Source organism: Oncorhynchus masou, chromosome 16 (assembly GCF_036934945.1).
Source record: "Oncorhynchus masou masou isolate Uvic2021 chromosome 16, UVic_Omas_1.1, whole genome shotgun sequence".
NCBI classification, from domain to species: Eukaryota; Metazoa; Chordata; class Actinopteri; order Salmoniformes; family Salmonidae; genus Oncorhynchus; species Oncorhynchus masou.
In genome coordinates, this window is record NC_088227.1 from 10,748,947 (window position 1) to 10,770,551 (window position 21,605).

Consider the following 21,605-nt stretch of genomic DNA (forward strand, 5'->3'; position numbering starts at 1 on the left):
CAGTATCTCAATGCATTCTTAATCTAAATTACTACAATTTACATGGTGTAGACCTCTTCAATCAACCTGATACCACAAAAGTATAAACAATTTTACTGGCACAGTTGACCAACCCCCCCTCTCAGGCACTGATTCTTCTGGCGTCTCTTTCGTTCTTCTTCAGATAGCTTTACAGTTCAAAGTGGACAGCCCATGGTAATGTCCCAATTTCAATGTCTCATCTTTACCACTCATGTCCATTCGTCAACCAATATACCAGCATCATAAGAAAATGTTAGAACAGATCTCTCTCCATGATCACTCCAAGTGGACTCTCACAGTATGAGAGAAACATGAAAGAAAAGCAGTTGATCGCTTAGATCTGATACTGTACACCAATTTCTGGCTTGGTTCTTTTCTCTCGGTAGAAGTGGTTCAGAAAGCCTTCTTCAGCACCTTTGTCACTCTTCTTCAGCCAGTTAGAGGGGGTTTTGAGGTACACACACTATTCCAATTATCTCTTCCATGCATTAAGATACCGTCTGATGTCACTTTTCATGATAACCTCGAAAGAACAGATCAGAACAACAGTTAAGTTCAGTTCATTAAACAACTACATGATAAATTATGACTTTACCAATTATTCTTAATACACATATCTAAACATATTTCACAGAGAATATCAAAACATTCTATTGAAACTATTCTTTCAAATTGGTTTATACTCCCCATCTCACTGTCAACTCCATTGTAGAGCCAAGGATCAAGAAGTTATACCTATACCCTCGGGAATAGAACAAAACAAACACAACAATACAATACACTCGACAATACAATACACTCCTTCACATATCACTTAAGGTCTATAACTTCAAACCCTCAAAAAACTGAATCCTCCCCCAGGTTTTACACATATCTCTCCGTATGAGAGTAATGTAAAACAAAAACTGAAAAATATAAAACAAAATTTAAACTAACCTAATCAAATTAAAATCACTAAACTGAAAAAAAACTCCACAAAGAAAAATGATTTAACCACTATCGTCATAGGAAAATAGACTTAAAGCAGCATACCCTTAGTTAAAAGCAATGCCCTCTCCCTCTTCACAGTGGTCCAAATTACAAATATGGCTAAGAAACATATTTACCAATTACACAAATTATCTTGAAAGCAGTAATTACAAATTACCATAAATTCATTATGCGGGTGATCAAGCCTCAACGGAAGGTCATCAGAAGGTCATAGGTCATACAAAACCCTTCAAAGCAGTGTTTTTCAATATATTAAACAAATTGCAAACAGAATTAGCGTGTGTAATGAAAACTCAGAAAATAAAAACTCATTAAAATCCCATGTGATGAGTGCCCCTTTAATTAAGATACCTTTGTAAAACAAAAACTTCCAGGCCCTTTTCAATGTGGTAGTTTATGGCCTCAATCTCACTCATCTCCTCAAGAGTATAGTCCCTGGAAACATTCTAAAGAGAGACAATGAAATACCCATTTTCCCAGAGAAAACACAAAACGCTTAGTTATAGTATTCATTACACTACATCGATTCAGAAACTCAAACGTGAACTATAAACCAAACCTAATGATAATTCCACTGTACCTCAAATCATAAGTTTTAATCAACATCAATGTATATGTATTACACAATGTTTAATTAAGAAATAAATTAAGAAATAAACAAACCCCTTTAATCAGCAATCTAATAATTTCAACCTGTTGATATAAATTTAGTAAAAATGATCCAGATTTTTTAAACAAATCTAAAATCTTTCAAAAGTTGGTGCTGTCTCATCAGCGTAAAAATCAAAACTAACTTTTTTCCACTCATATCCACAAAGTTTTCATTCCCCAAAGGTCAATAATGTTCAGCATATCCATTAATGATCTTCCTTTAATCTGTACAGGGTCTGAAGTTCCAATGTATGCAGATGATACAGTGATAAATTCATGCAAATACCAAACTACACAAGAACTCACTACTATAATGGTTCAGATGACTCATGTTTACATCTCAATAAAATAAAACACAGTCTGCATGTTCCTCAAAAAACAACTGCTGATGGAAAAAGCTCCTGGTGTTATCTGATTTTAAGTGCTAAGGCATCATACTTGATTCCAACCTCTCTTTTTAAAAAGCATTTTTTTTTTTAAATTTGCTACCGTAAATATTAGCAACACCTCCGCCTTTGCGGGATGCAGGGGCCATATGGTCACTAGTGTATCCAGGAGGTGAGGCCTCATTTAACACAGTAAATTCATCAGGCTTAAGCCATGTTTCAGTCAGGCCAATCACATCAAGATTATGATCAGTGATTAGTTCATTGACAATAATTGCCTTTGAAGTAAGGGATCTAACATTAAGTAGCCCTATTTTGAGATGTGAGGTATCATGATCTCTTTCAATAATGACAGGAATGGAGGAGGTCTTTATCCTAGTGAGATTGCTAAGGCGAACACCGCCATGTTTAGTTTTGCCCAATCTTGGTCGAGGCACAGACACGGTCTCAATGGGGATAGCTGAGCTGACTACACTGACTGTGCTAGTGGCAGACTCCACTATGTTGGCAGGCTGGCTAACAGCCTGCTGCCTGACCTGCGACCCTATTTCATTGTGGAGCTAGAGGAGTTAGAGCCCCGTCTATGTTGGTAGATAAGATGAGAGCAGCCCTCCAGCTAGGATGGAGTCCGTCACTCCTCAGCAGGTCCTGCTCCTTGAACAGAAAATTACATTGTAGGATTTTTATGAATTTATTTGCAAATTATGGTGGAAAATAAGTATTTGGTCACCTACAAACAAGCAAGATTTCTGGCTCTCACAGACCTGTAACTTCTTCTTTAAGCTTTTGTAACTAAGGGGCAGTATTTTCATTTTTGGATAAAAAACATTCCCGTTTTAAACGGGATATTTTGTCACGACAAGATGCTCGAATATGCATATAATTGACAGCTTTGGATAGAAAACACTCTATGAAATAGCGCCCCCAGAGTTTCAAGAGGTTAATGCGCTACGAATGAGCTTACGTTTCTACGTATTCCCCAAGGTGTCTACAGCATTGTGACATCTTTTTAAGCATTTATGTTGAAGAATATCCGTAAGGGACCACATTGAGCAAGTGGTCACATGATGGCTCCTGCAGAAAATCTTGCGTAAAGTACACAGGTAGCCATTTCTCCAATCGCTTCTTATGAGAAACCAATTGTCCCTGTGGATATTTCATCGAATAGATATGTGAAAAACACCTTTAGGATTGATTCCAAACAACGCATGCGGGGTGGGTAGTATCAAGAAGTATCAAGAAGTTAAGAAGTTCCTCTGTCCTCCACTCATTACCTGTATTAATGGCACCTGTTTGAACCTGTTATTAGTATAAAACACCTGTCCACAACCTCAAACAGTCACACTCCAAACTCCACTATGGCCAAGACCAAAGAGCTGTCAAAGGACACCAGAAACAAAATTGTAGACCTGCACCAGGCTGGGAAGACTGAATCTGCAATAAGTAAGCAGCTTGGTTTGAAGAAATTAACTGTGGGAGAAATTATTAGGAAATGGAAGACATACAAGACCAATGATAATCTCCCTCGATCTGGGGCTCCACGCAAGATCTCACCCCGTGGGGTCAAAATGATCACAAGAACGGTAAATACAAATGAGGGAAGGACTCTGTTTATCTCTGCTTTATTTTGTTATTTCAAGCATGTACATGTAACTGGTCCTAAATCATACCCACGTATTCCATTCAAACTGGGTGTTGTTCCACCATCCACATCAATTTGGATTCAGACAGACAGACAGACAGACAGACAGACAGACAGACAGACAGACAGACAGACAGATAACCAGCTGCAGCTCTCTAACCTGCTGAGTTGTTGTTCCTCATATTTCCTATCAAAATGTGGGGCGCCAGGGTCAAACATGAGGAGCAGAAAGCCAATATACTCCTGCGGTGGGAGAAATGCTCTGAATCAGCTTGAATAAGGGTATGGGTTAGGTTTAGTGTTATGGAAAATAAGATTTTGTATGAGACTGAATTGTGTGTTCTCACAAGGTTTGTTATACAAGACTGTGTGTGTGTGTGTGTGTGTGTGTGTGTGTGTGTGTGTGTGTGTGTGTGTGTGTGTGTGTGTGTGTGTGTGTGTGTGTGTGTGTGTGTGTGTGTGTGTGTGTGTGCATGGACGCTTTAATAAATGGATCACTAGTCACTTTAAACAATGCCACTCTAAATAATGTAATTTAATAATGTCTACAAATCTTACATTGCTCATTTCTCCTGTATATACTGTATTGAGACCCAATCACTGGGCACTTTAATAAATGGATTACTAGTCACTTTAAACAATTCCACTTTAAATAATGCCACTTTAAAAATGTTTATATATCTTACATTACTCATATACTATATTTTATACCATCTACTGCACCTTGCCTATGTCGCTCGGCCATCGCTCATCCATATAAATATATGTACATATTCTCATTCATCCCTTTAGATTTGTGTGTATTAGGTAGTTGTTGGGGAATTGTTATATTACTTGTTAGATTTGTGTCTATTAGGTAGTGGTTGGGAATTGTTAGATTACTTGTTAAATTTGTGTGTATTAGGTAGTGGTTGGGAATTGTTCGATTACTTGTTAGATATTAACTGTACTGTTGGAACTAGAAGCACAAGCACTTCGCTACACTCGCATTAACATCTGCTAACCATGTGTATGTGACCAATACGATTTGATGTGTGTGTATTACCTCATCTATTACAGTTAACACACTTTGTCAGCTGTAACAAACAACGTAATAAACAACGTTAAGGGTGAAATATGCTCTCATGCTCTTAGTAAATTGTTTGTTGATAACATCATCAGGCTCAAGCAGCTAAAACGATCACCTCTGCCTTAGGGCCATATCGAGTACTCTGACACTAAAACTCCACAGAGATCTGAACTGCCTAAGTGCCTGTCAACAGTCCAAACATGTCCATAAAGTACATACACAACTTTGTAAATCTCATATGATTAGAATACAGAAAATCAGTTCTTTGAAGTGAAGGTCAGCTTACGTCCCAAATGGCACCCTATTCCCTATATAGTGCACTACTTTTGACCAGGAAACATAGGACTCTGGGAGTATTACACTATGTAGGGTGTATGGTGCCATTTAGAACTTAGCTGTTCGTACACTATATATAAAAAAAGAATGTGGACACCCCTTCAAATTAGTGGATTTGGCTGTTTCAGCAACATCCATTGCTGACTGGTGTATAAAATCGAGCACACAGACATTCACTGTCCATAGACAAACATTGGCATTAGAATGGCCTTCCTGAAGAGCTCAGTGACTTTCAATGTGGCACCGTCATAGGATGCCACCTTTTCAACAAGATCACCATGTGCCTGACCTCACTAATGCTCTTGTGGCTGAATGGAAGCAAGTCCCTGTCACAATACAGAGGCGGATGCAAGATGCAAGCAACGATGGTTTAATGAATATAGTTCACAGCAGCAACAGGACAGACAGTCTGTACTCAGACGGAATCCGACCCAGGGACTCGGGCGCATCTTCCGATGATAACGTGCTGAGAAAACCAGGGGAGTGTGTCCGGATGAGTAGGAAGGAGCACAGCAGATAATCCACACAAGAGAAGAGCACGGACACACGACACAACCTCAGGGAAGAAACAACGATCTGACAACAAGAAACACTGGTTACAGAACATATAAAGGGAAGATAAGTGGTTCCAGCTGGCGCAGACAATCAGGCCGAGATTGGGAACCACGCCCACACAAACACGGGAGGGAGAGAGAGAGAGAGAGAAAGGGAGGCAGTGGATTCATGAACCGTGACAATACCCCCCCTAGGAACGCCTCTTGGCGTTCCCAGGCGAATTTACCTGTCGATTGAAATCATCGATAAGGGAGTGATCCAGAATGTCCCTAGCAGGCACCCAACTTCTCTCCTCCGGGCCGTAACCCTCCCAGTCCACCAGGTACTGGAATCCGCGTCCCCTCCTTCTAGAGTCCAAAATACGATTGACAGAAAAGGTGGTTTCCCCATCAACAAGTCGTGGCGGCGGGGGAACCGGGACCGGCGGGTTAATGCGTGCCTGAAACACAGGTTTTATTTTAGACACATGAAAGGTAGGATGAATTCTCCTATACGCCGGAGGAAGCTTGAGCCGGACCGCCACCGGACTAATGATCCTGGTGACTTTGAACGGGCCGATAAATTTGGGGGCAAGCTTGTTCGAAACGGATCGGAGTGGAATGTTCTTAGTAGAAAGCCACACTCTTTGGCCAACGACGTATACCGGAGGCTTCGACCAGTGGCGATCGGCCTTAGCCTTGGTGCGCGCCCCCACCCGGAGAAGAGTCTCACGGGCTCTGCTCCATGCGTGACGGCACCTCTGGATGAAAGCGTGAGCGGAGGGAACAGTGACCTCGGACTCCGTACTGGGAAAGATAGGTGGCTGGTAACCTAAACTACACTCAAACGGAGAGAGACCCGTGGCTGCCACTGGCAACGAATTGTGAGCGTACTCAACCATAGAGAGTTGTTGACTCCAGGAAGAGGGATTCTTAGACACCAAACATCGCAACACTCTCTCCAAATCTTGGTTGGCCCTCTCCGTTTGACCGTTGCTCTGGGGATGAAACCCTGAAGACAGGCTGACACTCGCTCCCAGTAACCTACAAAACTCTTGCCAAAACTTGGACACAAATTGGGGCCCCGGTCAGAAACTACGTCCATCGGCAGGCCATGTAAGCGAAAGACGTGATCCACGACAGTTACCGCTGTCTCCTTGGCAGATGGTAATTTAGGCAAGGGAATAAAATGAGCCGCCTTCGAGAACCGGTCCACCACGGTCAAAACAACCGTCTTGCCCTGGGAGGGCGGGAGGCCGGTAACAAAATCTAGCGCGATGTGGGACCAGGGTCTCGAAGGGACCGACAGCGGTTGGAGTAACCCATCTGGGGGTCGATTAGAAGTCTTCCCAGTGGCACAAACCGAGCAAGCCAAGACAAAACTGTGAATGTCACGAGCCATCAGTGGCCACCAAAAGCGTTGCTTAACCAAAAAGCTAGTGCGGCTGACTCCTGGATGACACGCTACGTTGGAGCAGTGCCCCCACCGAATAACATCGGACCGACACCCCTCCGGCACAAACAACCGATTAGGCGGGCAACCGGGCGGAGGCGTTACCCCTTCCAAGGCCGTTTTGACCCTCGATTCAACCTCCCATGTGAGTGTGGAGACCACTAGGGTCCCGGGTAGGATGCACTCGGGAGTGGATGGGCGTTCGGAATGGTCAAAAATGCGAGAAAGGGAATCGGGTTTGACATTCTTGGAACCCGGGCGATACGAGAGAGAGAAGTCAAAACGTCCGAAAAGAGTGCCCACCGCGCCTGCCTGGAGTTGAGTCGCTTGGCGGTTCTGATATATTCCAAATTCTTGTGATCGGTCCAAACTATAAAAGGTACCCCGAACCCTCTAACCAATGGCGCCACTCCTCCAGTGCTAACTTCACTGCCAACAACTCTCTGTTGCCAATGTCGTAGTTGCGTTCCACAGGTGATAACCAATGGGAAAGGAACGCACAAGGGTGCATCTTGTCGTCAGAAGAGGAACGTTGGGAAAGTACCGCACCTACCCCCACCTCTGAAGCGTCCACCTCCACCACGAACTGACGCGAGGGATCGGGAGCTATGAGGATGGGAGCCGAAACAAAGCGGCTCCTGAGTTTGGCGAATGCAGCCTCGGCTGTATCGGACCACCTGAACGTCACTCTGGGGGAGGTTAAGGCGGTAAGAGGAGCGACTATCTGGCTAAAGTTGCGAACGAAACGCCGGTAGAAATTGGTGAATCCCAGAAACCTCTGTAGGGCCTTACGGGAATCTGGGCTTGGCCAATCCACCACAGCCTTTACCTTGTCAGGATCCATGCGAATACCTTCAGTCGAGACGATGTAACCTAGGAATGGAACGGATTGTGCATGAAAAATGCATTTCTCCGCCTTGACAAAAAGTCCATTCTCCAACAACCTCTGAAGCACTCGTCTGACGTGCTGAACGTGTTCCTGGAGAGAAGAAGAAAAAATCAGTATGTCATCCAGGTAAACATATATGAACTGATCTATCATATCTCTCAGCACGTCATTGACGAGTGCCTGGAAAACCGCTGGGGAGTTGGATAGCCCAAAAGGCATGACCAAATATTCGAAGTGCCCTCTGGGGGTGTTAAACGCGGTCTTCCATTCGTCCCCCTCCCTTATGCGAACCAAATGATATGCATTACATAAATCCAACTTAGTGAACACGGATGCTCCCTGTAACCTTTCAAAGGCTGAGGACATCAACGGTAAGGGATAGGTATTCTTCACTGTGATGTTATTCAACCCACGGTAATCAATGCAAGGACGCAGAGATCTGTCCTTCTTCCCCACAAAGAAGAACCCTGCCCTCGCTGGAGAAGAGGAAGGACGAATGAATCCAGATGCCAGAGAACCAGAGATGTATCTCTCCATAGCCTCCCTCTCAGGAACAGAGAGTGAATATAACTTGCCTTTAGGCGGAGACTCACCTGGCAATAATTCTATTGCACAGTCATAGGGACGATGCGGAGGAAGAGAAGCAGCACGGGACTTACTGAACACCTCCTTCAGGTCGAGGTATTCAACGGGCACGTTAGACAAATACACTGCCTCCTCTAGAAACACAGAATCAGACAGACGAACAAGCAGACACTAAACAGGACTCAAGACACTTGTTACTCCACATGGATACAGAGTTATGACCCCAGTCAACTCTGGGGTTGTGTTGGGTGAGCCAAGGGTGGCCGAGAACTAATGGTGCAAGGGGTGAGTCCATGAGTAGGAATGATAGTGTCTCAGTGTGATTGCCAGAAGTGATGAGTGTGATAGGTACAGTGGTGTGAGCAATGTTGGGGAGTTCTTGACCATTGAGAGCGTTGACGGATATCTTGTGCGTGAGTGAGGTGATAGGGATCTGGAGTTTGTGAGCGAGCTTGAAGTCCATGAAATTACCCTCTGCTCCTGAGTCCAGTAAGGCTTGGGTGTCGTGCGTGTGGGTGGCCCATCTTAGTCTTACCGGGAGGAGAGTAGATGATGAGGTCTTCTCTGTGGTGACACCACCCGATAGTAGCCTCATGTTTACTACCGGGCCTGATCTTTTACCGGGCAGGAGTGGATAAAGTGGCCCGCTCTACCACAGTAGAGACAGAGTCCTTGGGATCTCCGCCTCTCCCTCTCTTCCCGGGAGAGACGAGCTCTCCCCAGCTGCATGGGTTTGTGAGCGGAGGCTGAACTGGCCGTGTTCCCGCCGCTGGCATGCCAGCCCTCCGTGTCGTTATACGGTCTGTTAGGGCATGCTCGGCGGCCAATACGACTCAGACGAGCGTCGACCCTCAAGGCTAGTTCCACTAGTCCATTTAAACTCCTGGGAAGGTCCAGAACATAAATCTCCTTCTGGATCCGGTCCTTCAGCCCATGCAGGAACATGTCCCACTGCGCCTCCTCGTTCCACTGACACTCTGCGGCCAGAGTGCGGAATTGGATGGAGTATTCCGATACTGAACGGTCTCCTTGGCGAAGGTCAGCAAGTAGTCTGGCCGTCTCCCTACCCGCCACGGCCCGATCGAAGACCCTTCTCATCTCCTCGGAGAGTGTCTGGAAAGAGGTGCAGCATGGGTCCTGGTTCGCCCACACCGCCATTCCCCAAAGAGCCGCTTTGCCTGATAGCAGTGTGAGTACGAATGCTACCTTAGACTGTTCACGGTTGAAGGTCCGTGGCTGCAACGAGAAATGCATGGAACATCTCGTAAGAAAAGCTCTGCAATAGTCAGGATCACCTGAATAACCCTCTGGTGTCGGTAGCCGTGGTTCTAGCTGGGAATCCGGCTCTGGCGGGGCGGGTTGAACTGCCGGTGTAGGTGGCGCAGCGGAACCCCTCAGATGTTGCAATTGTTGGGTCAGCTGGGATACCTGCGTCGCAAGGGCTTGTACTGCCCGACCTGTGCTGGAGATGTTCTCCTCTTGTTGATCCATTCTCGTGATACTGCGGGAAATGAATTCGGTCAGACTCGTTGAACTCGCTGCATCCATGGTCTGGTCAGATCGTTCTGTCACAATACAGAGGCGGATGCAAGATGCAAGCAACGATGGTTTAATGAATATAGTTCACAGCAGCAACAGGACAGACAGACTGTACTCAGACGGAATCCGACCCAGGGACTCGGGCGCATCTTCCGATGATAACGTGCTGAGAAAACCAGGGGAGTGTGTCCGGATGAGTAGGAAGGAGCACAGCAGATAATCCACACAAGAGAAGAGCACGGACACACGACACAACCTCAGGGAAGAAACAACGATCTGACAACAAGAAACACTGGTTACAGAACATATAAAGGGAAGATAAGTGGTTCCAGCTGGCGCAGACAATCAGGCCGAGATTGGGAACCACGCCCACACAAACACGGGAGGGAGAGAGAGAGAGAGAGAGAAAGGGAGGCAGTGGATTCATGAACCGTGACAGTCCCTGCAGCAATGTTCCAACATCTAGTGTAAAGCCTTCCCAGAAGTGTGGAGGCTGTTATAGAAGTAAAGTGGGGACCAACTCCATATTAATGCACATGATTTTGGAATAAGATGTCCGATGAGCAGGTGTCCACATACCTTTGGTCATGTAGTGTATCTGGTGAGGGGAACATAATTCCTAACATGTACTCCTAAGGGATTTTTTGTAATGACCTACCCCCCATAGGTGTTAAGTTGTTTGGGTAAGGACTGTTTGGTTGCACACAGCCATGAATGATGGTAGCTTTCACTTCATGTGATGTTAATTTCACCTCAAAAGTCTTTCATTCACGTGGTGAGACCGCTTCTGATCTGAAATCAAGCAATATGCACTCATTCCAAATGGATATCAGTGGTTGTGTAACATATCAGATCTGTGCCATGGCATAGATTACACAGTGGTTTCCTATCTCAGATCCTGTCAGAGGCTAGCTGAGAAATACTTGTTGTGCCGTCTGATATCAGTTAATGAAGTTCATCAGTACACTGCAGACTGTGGAGATAAAGTCCCATGCATGCTCTTCCTTCTCTCCAATATTTTCTACACTTTGGTGCTCGTTAGCTGGGTTGTGGAGACCCACGGGAGGACCTGAGTCTGTCTGGGTGAGAGACATGGAGGTTTTGGGGAGCAGAAGTACCAACAACGACACAGAGAACCACTAAAAAGCCAGACTTACCTGCACCCCAAATGGCGCCTCGTTCCCTTTATATTGCACTATTTTTGACCAGAGTCCCACTATAAAGGAAAAAGCTTGCCATTTGGGACTCTAACTTTCCCTAAAGCCAGACTTTATTCTAATGGCTGTGCAGGCAGACCAGTGTGTGCCTCACCAAGCTTTAAATTATACATGGTGTCTGGAATTCTGAGCTATTGGCAGGTTCAAAACGTAGCCTTGCCTGTGGCACTGTTCATGTTGCTGTTCGGTACATTTACATTAGGGAGCAAGTTTTTTTGTTCAGTTTTGGTCTGAGTCCCAAATTACCACCTATTCAGGGCACTTGTCAAAAGAAGTGAACTAGATAGGGAGTAGGTTGCCATTTTGGACACACAATGTCTTTCCTTCAGAGGTGGAGAGATACTTGTCAGTTCCAATTAACCAACATATTCTATCTAAGCAGTTCTGATGATGTGGATAGTAACGGAAACAAAACAACACAGTAGTCTGAGGTCCAGTAGAAATGGATGTAAGAGTTTATGTTTTATACCTTGAAGCCGCATGTTAGGGTGGCTTGGTGTTAACCCCCTCCCCTGTCATTCTCACCACTTTATGTCGCAATTTTCTTTTCAACACTTTCGCTGGATGCCACTAGTCTACCTCTTGAGGCTAGGGGACAAAATATTCACTTTTGGATAAATAGAGTGCCCAATTTCAACTTCCTCCTACTCATGACAAGAATCTAAGATATGCATATTATTCATAGATATGGATAGAAAACACTCTGAAGTTTCTAAAACTGAATCATGTCTGTGAGTATAACAGAACTTATGTAGCAGGCAAAACATCGAGGACTAACTGTTCAGAATTTTCTTTCTCCCCTCTCTCTGTTCCCTGAAATGTCTTTGCCAAGGGATATTTCATAGGAACCTATTTTCAGTTTCTACCGCTTCCACTGGATGTCACCAGTCTTTGGAATTTGGTTGAGGTTATTCCTTTGTGCAATGAAGAAGTAGGCCAACTCGGAACTGGGGATACTTTTGTGAGTTGCGCAAGACGTGAAAAGCAGCGCTGGTTTGTTTTCTTTCCTGTATTGAATACAGATTACCCCGTCTACAATTTGATCGATTATTAACGTTTAAAAATACCTAACGTTGTATTACAAAAATAGTTTTAAATATTTTGGCAAAGTTTATAGGCAACTTCTGAAATATTTTGTAGTGAGGTTGCGCTTTTTGTAAGCTGTTTTTTTTCTGGATCAAACGCGCTTTATAAATGGACATTTGGATATATATGGACAGAATTAATCTAACAAAAGGACCAATTGTGATGTTTATTGGACATATTGGAGTGCAAACAAATAAAATAAAATTTTATTTGTCACATACACATGGTTAGCAGATGTTAATGCGACTGTAGCGAAATGCTTGTGCTTCTAGTTCCAACAGTGCAGTAATAACCAACAAGTAATCTAACTAACAATTCCAAAAGAAGCTTGTCAAAGGTAGTGCATGTTTTATATTTTATTTCAGCGTTTTGTGTAGCGCCTGCAGGGTTGAAATATGCTAACTCCTTTGTGCACTGCTGGTGCAGGCTATCAGATAATAGTTTCTTATGCTTTCGCCATAAAGCATTTTATAATCTGACATGTTGGCTGGATTCACAATGAGTGTAGTTTTAATTGAGTATCTTACATTTGTGATTTCATGAAAGTTTGAATTTTATAGCATTTAATTTGAATCTGGCGCTCTCCTAAGAGGGATAGGTGTCAAATGTCATCTGTCTCATCCCAACTTTTTAAGTTACTCCAACAAAATTATTTTGAGGTATATTGATCTAATAATTTGTCATTTAGAAAAAAAACGATCTAATGAGGAACACTGTACAGATAAATATTCCACTTGGTTAGAGAGAGAAAAAAAAGTTGTAGCATTTAAGTAACTATGTTTGGGGCAAACGCCCGATAATGGGGCCGTGGTGCCCCGATAGGGGGGAAACCATGTTTGACAGTGACAGTCTCTTCCCATTCAATTATTTATTTTCAACAAAAGTTCAGTAAATAATTCCAGTTGAAATTGCGAGGGTTGTTTTATTTGCAAAATGTGCTGTCTGTGCCTCTGTATATTGTCTATAAAAGTGGATCCTCATGATTGTATTTTGTTTTGACCACACAGGCCTAATAAAATACTTCAAAAGGTAGGCTAATCGTGTCTCTCTCTGTGATGACTTAAAGAAGAGTAAAGTTAAGGCCTCTACATCTTGCTGAATTGATCTGTACTAACATCTATCAGACTTTCTGAGTTTCTGTCGGTGTCCATTTTGAAAGTGCTGAGCGAATAGGTCTACCTCGTCGAAGCTTGTAAGGAACTGCATGCAAAGTGTTAATGATATAAAACAAACATTATGAATTTACTGAACATGAATGTAATAATGTTTGTGTATGGTTCAAAACTCAAAACTCATGTTGGCGTTCATTATTGTTGAAGGAGAATGCGGTTCTTATCGACTTACACAAATCCATAAGGAGTCAGAAGAAACCACATTTGTTTATGCAAGTCAGCCATATCTGATTTTTTAAAAGGCAGTAAATGAGGCTGAAGGAACTGTTTCGCTGCCAGACAAGGCTCCGCTGATAGCCAGGTGTAGCTGTGGTAAGGATTTACTCCATGGTGCTCTGCTGTTGGGACAGCTTTATGTAGGCCCTAACAGTTTGTGGGCACCATTTGTCACCGTTATAGTGCAATTAATGTATTGTTTAGTGTTGTGTTGAGTAGTCTGTTTGCTGGCATGCATAAGAAAATGGTTATTTGCCCCACCAAGATTTACATGCTAAAATCGCCACTGCTCCTGCCTATACATAAATAAATAAAATAATTTAAAATTCTACACCAAAGAGCATGACTTGGCCACAGAGTATCATTAGCTTCTTTTAAAAAATAAGCTGTGGATTGTTTTAAGCGTGCAATTTACGAGGCAAATAGGCTACCAAATATCTGATTGTTGAGTAGCAGCAGTCAGTGAAAATCGGTTAAATAAGCCTAGGCCATGGCAATAATTTTTAAATAAAATCATAGGAAAAACATAGTTCAGAATGCAAATGGCTATTGCAGAAAAACTCCAAAACAGCCTATTTTACTGGCACCAGCGGCATCGGCCATATCCCTTGTGAGTGCACATATTCACTGTCTATATCATTGGATCAGTACCACTGGAAAAAAATGCTGGGATAATAATTTCCTCCTCCAGGCTAGATGGATGTCATATTGTACAATCTCCCCTTTTCATAGGCCTAGATTCGTTTGTTGCATTCAAGACAAGGTTGTTTTTACTGATCTGTTAGTCAGTGTCAGCAAAAGTAGGCTACTAATTTGTGTCGTATTAAACATTATGTTTCTTATGCCTCCAGCCATATAAAGTGTAGTATAATTGAAAGAAAAGTGTTTGTAAAAGGCCAACATTTTCCAGTGCAAAGAAAGGAGAAAAAACATCTGAGGTCACTATGCGCTCAGGCATGCATTGTTCTGTTTTGCTAACAGTGGTTGAGTTATATTATTAGCCTAAATGATGATTATCTTAGCCTACATTACATTTGTCTGAAAATCCGTTGATAGATGCATGCAATCATTTATTATAAAGGTGAAATTGTATGGTGAAATAATTGCTTCTGCAAACTTGAAACTCATGCATTGAAAATGGATGTATGCATTTGAAGTCAACCTTTTTGTGGCATGATAGTGTGCATTATGCATCTATTTCACGTTGCACTGTATGTGCCTTCAACAAGTAAATGACTCAATTTATGATGAGGTAGAGTAGTTGATGACATTGTACATGCCTTTCCACAGCCGCTGATTTCAGTGATAATTAATGGCTAGGGTCTTTTTTGTTTCGATTTTCTGTTGTCCAAATAAAATTTTAGAGTTGTGTAGAAATTCAGTAAATAAGATTCAAAAACAACAAAAAATCCCACACACCCCACTGTTCCATACCTTAGGTTTAGCTGAAATGATGCCACTGTCTCACAGTACAGTATATGATCACTGTGTGCCACACCATGCACAAAAAAACTTGAATAACAAACCACCAAACCTAGTGTGCCCTTTCTTTGTCATTTCATTTGAGTGAACCAAAGCATTTCTTTATTCTCCAGCCTCACCAGCTGGCTTGGACCCAGTCCACTGCTTCTTCATATGTCTTCACACAGGTTTTTATCTCTTTCTCTCCTCTCTCCTCTCTCCTCCAGTCTTCCATCTGGCAGGTGCCCCAATGTGTATTGTGAAAGGGAAGTGGTTGCAGTAAGTAACAGGACATATGACAGGAAGTAAAGCCTAATTAGCTCCATCAGACAGACAGGATCCTGCTGAGGCACCCAGGCTGCAGTATCTATCTTTTCCTGATGTAGTGCACTTATTTTGACCAGGGCCCAAAGGGAATACTGTATTTGGACTATAGAGCTCTGGTCAAAAGCAGTGCATTATATAGGAAATAGGGTGCCTTTTGGGACTCAATCATTGTGTCATTTGGAACAATATGGTAAGCTAGCTAGCATTGGATAGACTTAGATTGAGATGTTTTGTTAGTGCGGAGGATTGATTTGGGAATCTCGTTTTGTTATGATTTAGCACCTGATTTTGGCTCTGGTAGGCTAAAGTTGTATCCTACTCTAAGGTAGGATTGGAGTTATTTTTGTTGCCTCATGTATACATTTTTTTTTTTTTTTTCAAGTGATACAACAGTTTACCTAAGCATCACCCAAGCAAACTCACTTCCACACATGCATCTCATTACCAACCCAAAGGTCAGTGTTTAGCTCCGCCTTGTCTGTTTTCCCTCAGGATCCTGCAATTGCTATTGATTTCAGTCAACTTGAAGTAAAGGTATAATAAGTGACAAGCATAAATTGCAGAGGCTCAAGTTACAACATAACAAATTAGGTTCAGAAAGTTCAGAGTCAGCACAACAGTTGCGGAATGCCATTGTATCTGTCTGCGTCCCAAATGGTACTCTATGCTCTATGGACACTGGTCAAAAGTAGTGTACTATATAGGGTGCCGTTTGGGACGCAGGCTCTGACCAGAGCCCGGATAATTTTATTTCCACTGAACAGCAATAAAGAGCAAGCCCCAGTTTACCAAAAGCTAGCTAGATAAGGCTAAGTTCATCATTAGAACCATAGGATCTTAAGGTACTAAGATTAACTTAGCCTGAAGATGCTTTGGGAAACCAGGTCCTGCCTATTATTGCTGTTTGGTGGAGATAAAATGATCCGGCAATCATAAGGAAGAAAGCAATATCAACAAGTAAGTGTTTATGTATTTTTTATTGTTTTCTAAGCTCCACTGTCCAATACTCTCTTGTGCAACTGTATTACTCACAACTGTAATTTAGTGTGTACAGTAATTTGCTTTTGTAACTAGTGCAGAGTTGTCTTTTCCTGTATTACACTGGAACAAAGCAATAGATATGGCTAACCGATGGGTTCCATAATGCTAATAGTCGGGTCTGAAGTACAATAGAACACATTCACAGAGCTTCTGGTTGCTCCTTTCTCATTATGAAGTAAATAAGCTAGTTGTATCTAAATACAAGCTACCTTTTATTCGGTGGTGCTTAAAGGGCAAATCCTCTTACTACATCCTTCCAACACCTTCCCACCTCCTTCCAACACCTTCCCACCTCCTTCCAGTACCTTATCAGGTAGGAGCCCAGCTGAGGTTCATTAGTTAATCAAGTGTGTGATGGGGTGGACAACCAGCCCAAACCGTTGAATAGATCTGCTGCTGCTCACATTCAGAGATAAATGACTGGAGACAACAGCAGACAGGATGGGAGCTAAAATACTTTCATCTAACTGAAGCATACTTTAAGTTCCTTATTCTTGAGAATTTCTGTTTGTAAAATTATATAATGATGCCTCAGTTTGTCTCACTGAGCCTCTGTACTCTCCTAGCTCTACTCTCCTAGCTCTGAACCCTCCTAGCTCTGGCTCTGGTTTCCATGTGGTTCTAACGATGAACATAACCTTAAGATGCTTTTTGTAAACCCAGACTAACATTTTACATAGGATGAAATGAGAAATGCACACTGACATACTGTATGTGTTGTGTGTTTGGGTGAATGGAGTGGTTGAGAAGCAAAAAGGTGTTATGTGCAGCTCTAGCTAGCTGCCAGACCAGGCCAATCTGTGGACGGAGAGAGCTAGCCCTAGAGGAGATGGATGGAAGCCTGGGTGTTCATATCACAGATCCAATCTCACATCCTCCCGTGCGCCAGAGCAATAAGCCCAGTGTCACACTGCATCTAATCGCTGATCTAACCTGTGTTCCTACAGCACACCCCAGTCCCCCTCCACTCCTCTACCTTCCACCCTCCATCCCCATCACTCAGCCTAGCCCAGGGCAGCGGTTCTGAAACGGATCACTGACTAGGCCATGAAATCCATTCCAAATGGCCGTGTTCCCTATTTAGTCCACTACTTTTGATAAGAGCGTTATGAGCCCTGTTCAAAAGTAGTGCACTACATAGGAAACAAGGTGCCATTTTAGACACAACCCATGTGTGTATCTCTCGGGAAATCCAGGAGCATGTATAGAGAGCAGGAGTTAAATCATCACAACATTTCTAAGACAATGAAACAGGTGAGGCATAAGGCCCTCCCAGGTGCCTGTCTGTCTTCCAGGATGTTTATGTCAGGAGTAGGAGAGCCAGCCTGGACTTAAATGCATAGTGTGGCAGCCATTTTGTAGAAGGACCTGGCACGGAGGTTTCTATCTCTGGCTTAATTATCTTCCCATCATAATCTATCTATAACACATCTGAAAGATGTATTTATTTAACGAACAAGAACACCCCCAAAATGCACTGAGAGGAACTCAAATAAACTATTTTATAGATATGAAAACAAAATGTATTGCTTCAGATCATGGGGTCACTGGACTAGTAACCAGTGAACATGTGATGTGATCAATATCACTAGGAAAGAGTTAGGAGTTGGCTATTGGCTTAACCCACCACCGAGGGTTCATTGTGACATGAATTCAAATTAAACGATTAAAGCAAGAAAAGTCTAACATTACTTTTTAAGGCTGAGGTGGGCTATATGTGCTATAGGTGATATCCTATATATCCAGGTGTATTGGTGTATTGACAGTAATGGGAATTTGGCCCATGACACCTACAAAGACAGAGGGAGGTTAAATCTAATCAGCTGAAGCAGGTATGTCCATGAGGTTCCAATTGGTCCTGCCAGAATAACTGATTTCTGATCCAGAACCACTTGGAATTAATCAGCGTTCGAGTGTTCCTACTGCATCCATACATCCTCTGTATGGCCATTCATTGATGCTGGAGGCCCCCCAATGAATCTATCAACAGGCTAGCTAATTACATGTAGTGTCAAATGCTAATTATTCTCAAATGAGAGATCCCAAGTCAGTGGTAATTATTCCATAAAAACAGGTATGAAACCACCACCAAACATACCAAACAAACAAATAAAAACAATCCCAATTCATTCACCATGTTTAGTAATACATTTAAAGTGTGATGGATTTAGTCCGTTTTGAATATGTTTATTGTCAATCTGTCGCGCAGCCGAGCAAAATAACACAATGCAACAACACAAGTACTTTCAGCATTCACACCAACATAAGGCTGCGGGATGATTGGAGGAAAACAAGTTTGGAGTGAATCTAGCTGAGCATCGCTTGGCTCCCTCCGTATTAATGAGAGGCTGCTGCCATAGGGTTCAGCAGATAATGGCCATAACATTGGCAAGTGTAACACACCCACACACATGCACACTCACACACATGTGCACATACATACACACACGGGATAGTCCCCACAGCCCCAGCCTCACCCCTCCTCACGCCCAGTCCCCCCAGTCCCGTCATTCATCCCTGTCTGGTTCTGCATACATCTGTGTCTCCACAATGGGCCTCCTTTGTGCTATTGATGGCCACTCATCCATGCAAAGCGTTGGGTAAGCTTCAATTAGCTAAGTTACAGTGTTTTAATGAACTTTCTCCCCGACCTTCATTCTGGGCCCTTTCTGCTGCTATTAAATTCTGTCTGGCGGTCAGTGAGCCTGGTGGTGTGTGCAGGGTTGTGGAATAACTGATTATAATAAAAACTGTAACTGTAATCAGTTACATTACCAGCAAACATTTTGTAATCATATTACAGATACTTTGAAAAACTAGATTATTACTTCTTGGATTACTTATAATTCTGAAAAGATGTTTGCTAAAAAGTACATTATGACACTGTTCTGTTTTCTCAATTACATTGATTTCAGCATTGAAAAAGGTGCACGTTTACGTTTGTTCCATCTGAGCAAGTCAAGTCTGACCACAAGTCAGAGACTATATGATGACACTAAATTCATTTGATGTGTCCTTTTTGTCTCTTCTAATGCCTCTTAAAAGGAAAGTAATCCAAAAGTAAGTGAAAGTAATCCGATTACATTACTAAGTTTGGGTAAACCAAAAGTTACATAACTGATTATAATTTGGGACAGGTAACGAGTAACTGTAACATATTACATTTAGAAAGTAACCTACCCAACCCTAGGTGTGTGAATGGGAGGTTGTGTGTGTGTACGTGTGCGTTCGTGTTGTAGTGTATTTGTGCGTGTGTGTGTGTGCGTGCGTGCGTGCTTGCATATCCCAACTCTCCCTGAGACACCCTTTGAGAGTGGGTCACGTGTGTGTTTGTGTGTGTGGACGGGGTGGAGGTGGGGCTAAAGGAGAGAGCTGATCATTTTTGTTCACAGACTGACAAATGACTAATTCTGGGAGATGGAGGGAAGTGGTGATGGTAGGAGGGAGTAGAGGGAAGGAGGGGGGAGGAAAGAGAGAGAGACAATAGACCCTGTGTCTCCTATATTTTCCTCAGGCTCTCAATATGAGGTTTCCTGATCCATCCCCTGCCCTCTTGCGCCTATCGGACATCTATTTATTTCTTCATCCCAAATGGTGCCCTTTTCCTAATACAGTGCACTATTTTTGACCAGGGTCCATACAAGAGCGCTATGGGCCCCGGTCAAAAGTAGTGCACTATATTGGGAATAGGGTGCTATTTGGGACGCATACATCTTGTTGTCGTCCTCCTCCTCTCCTGCCGCCCCAGATAGCTCATCCCATTGTCCCTGCGCATGATTGGATCTTTACGCTGTGTCATGGCAGGGAGCTGGCTTGCTGGTTCTATCAATGATAAAGAGACAGAGCCAATAGGAGGAGGGTGTAGCATATCAACTTTTCTACCAGCCCAGCCTCCCAGGGGACAGGAGATAATGTCATTCATTTTTCCCCGATATCCAATACGACCATGGGATAGGTGGTGATGGGAGGAGAAAGAAAGAAAGAAAGAAAGAAAGAAAGAAAGAAAGAAAGAAAGAAAGAAAGAAAGAAAAGAATAAACACATTGATGCAAAGAGCTAATAATTCTGCTATCACTGACAGGGGGGCATTGAAACTAATAAAAAATGAAACATTTCCCCTTGATTGAAATGGATTGGGGGGGCAGCTGTGTCTGTCTGGTCCTTGTAACCTCAGAGAGAAGTGAGAGATAGGGGTTGCATCCCCATGGGCCCTGGTCAAAAGTAGTTCACTATGTAGAGAATAGGGTGCCATTTGGGATGCAGATGGGGTCTGTGGCACAGAGTGATGGAACTGTCAACACTGAGGCCTGGGTGACAGGGAGACTGCATGGGAACCCCCCTGACTGGTGGGCCTTCAGAAGCGCTTGGAGGTCCAGGGTCTGGGACTGGTCCGTCCACTGAACTAGCCTTGAGGGACAGAGGGCTTTTGTTGGGCCAATTACATCTGTTTATTTCTCTGCTGCTTAAAGCTTCATAAGTTTGATAAGCTCTCCATATAACCCAGCTGTACAGAAAGCAAGAATAGGTCACCAGTGGTCCCCTCCTAATGGCTCGGATGCTCGTTTGGGGGGGGGGGGGGGTGTTGCAAAATACCCACTGGGGTGTATGGGCAAATCAGAATGAACAGATTAAACCTTGACCCTGAATGATGTTTCCAGATGACAGTTTGAGTGTAGCTAGTGCTCTACCGACTGATACTTATTGTGGACATTTGAGTGACAGTATATATTATTATTAATAGTTTGCACATAATTGCACATCATAATATCAGGACAGAGAAAATGTATCTGTGTCCCAAATAACACAGTATTCCCTAGTGCACTACTTTTGACCAGAGCCCTATGGGGGCGGGGTGGAAAAAGACAAAAAGCATTGCAGCATCTATAATCACACCTGCATAGTAACATACAGTTGAGCAGAGGCCCTTTTAGGACTTCCACACATGAGTAAAAAAAATGTATTTCAGCGTCTGGATATCATATAAACAAATGT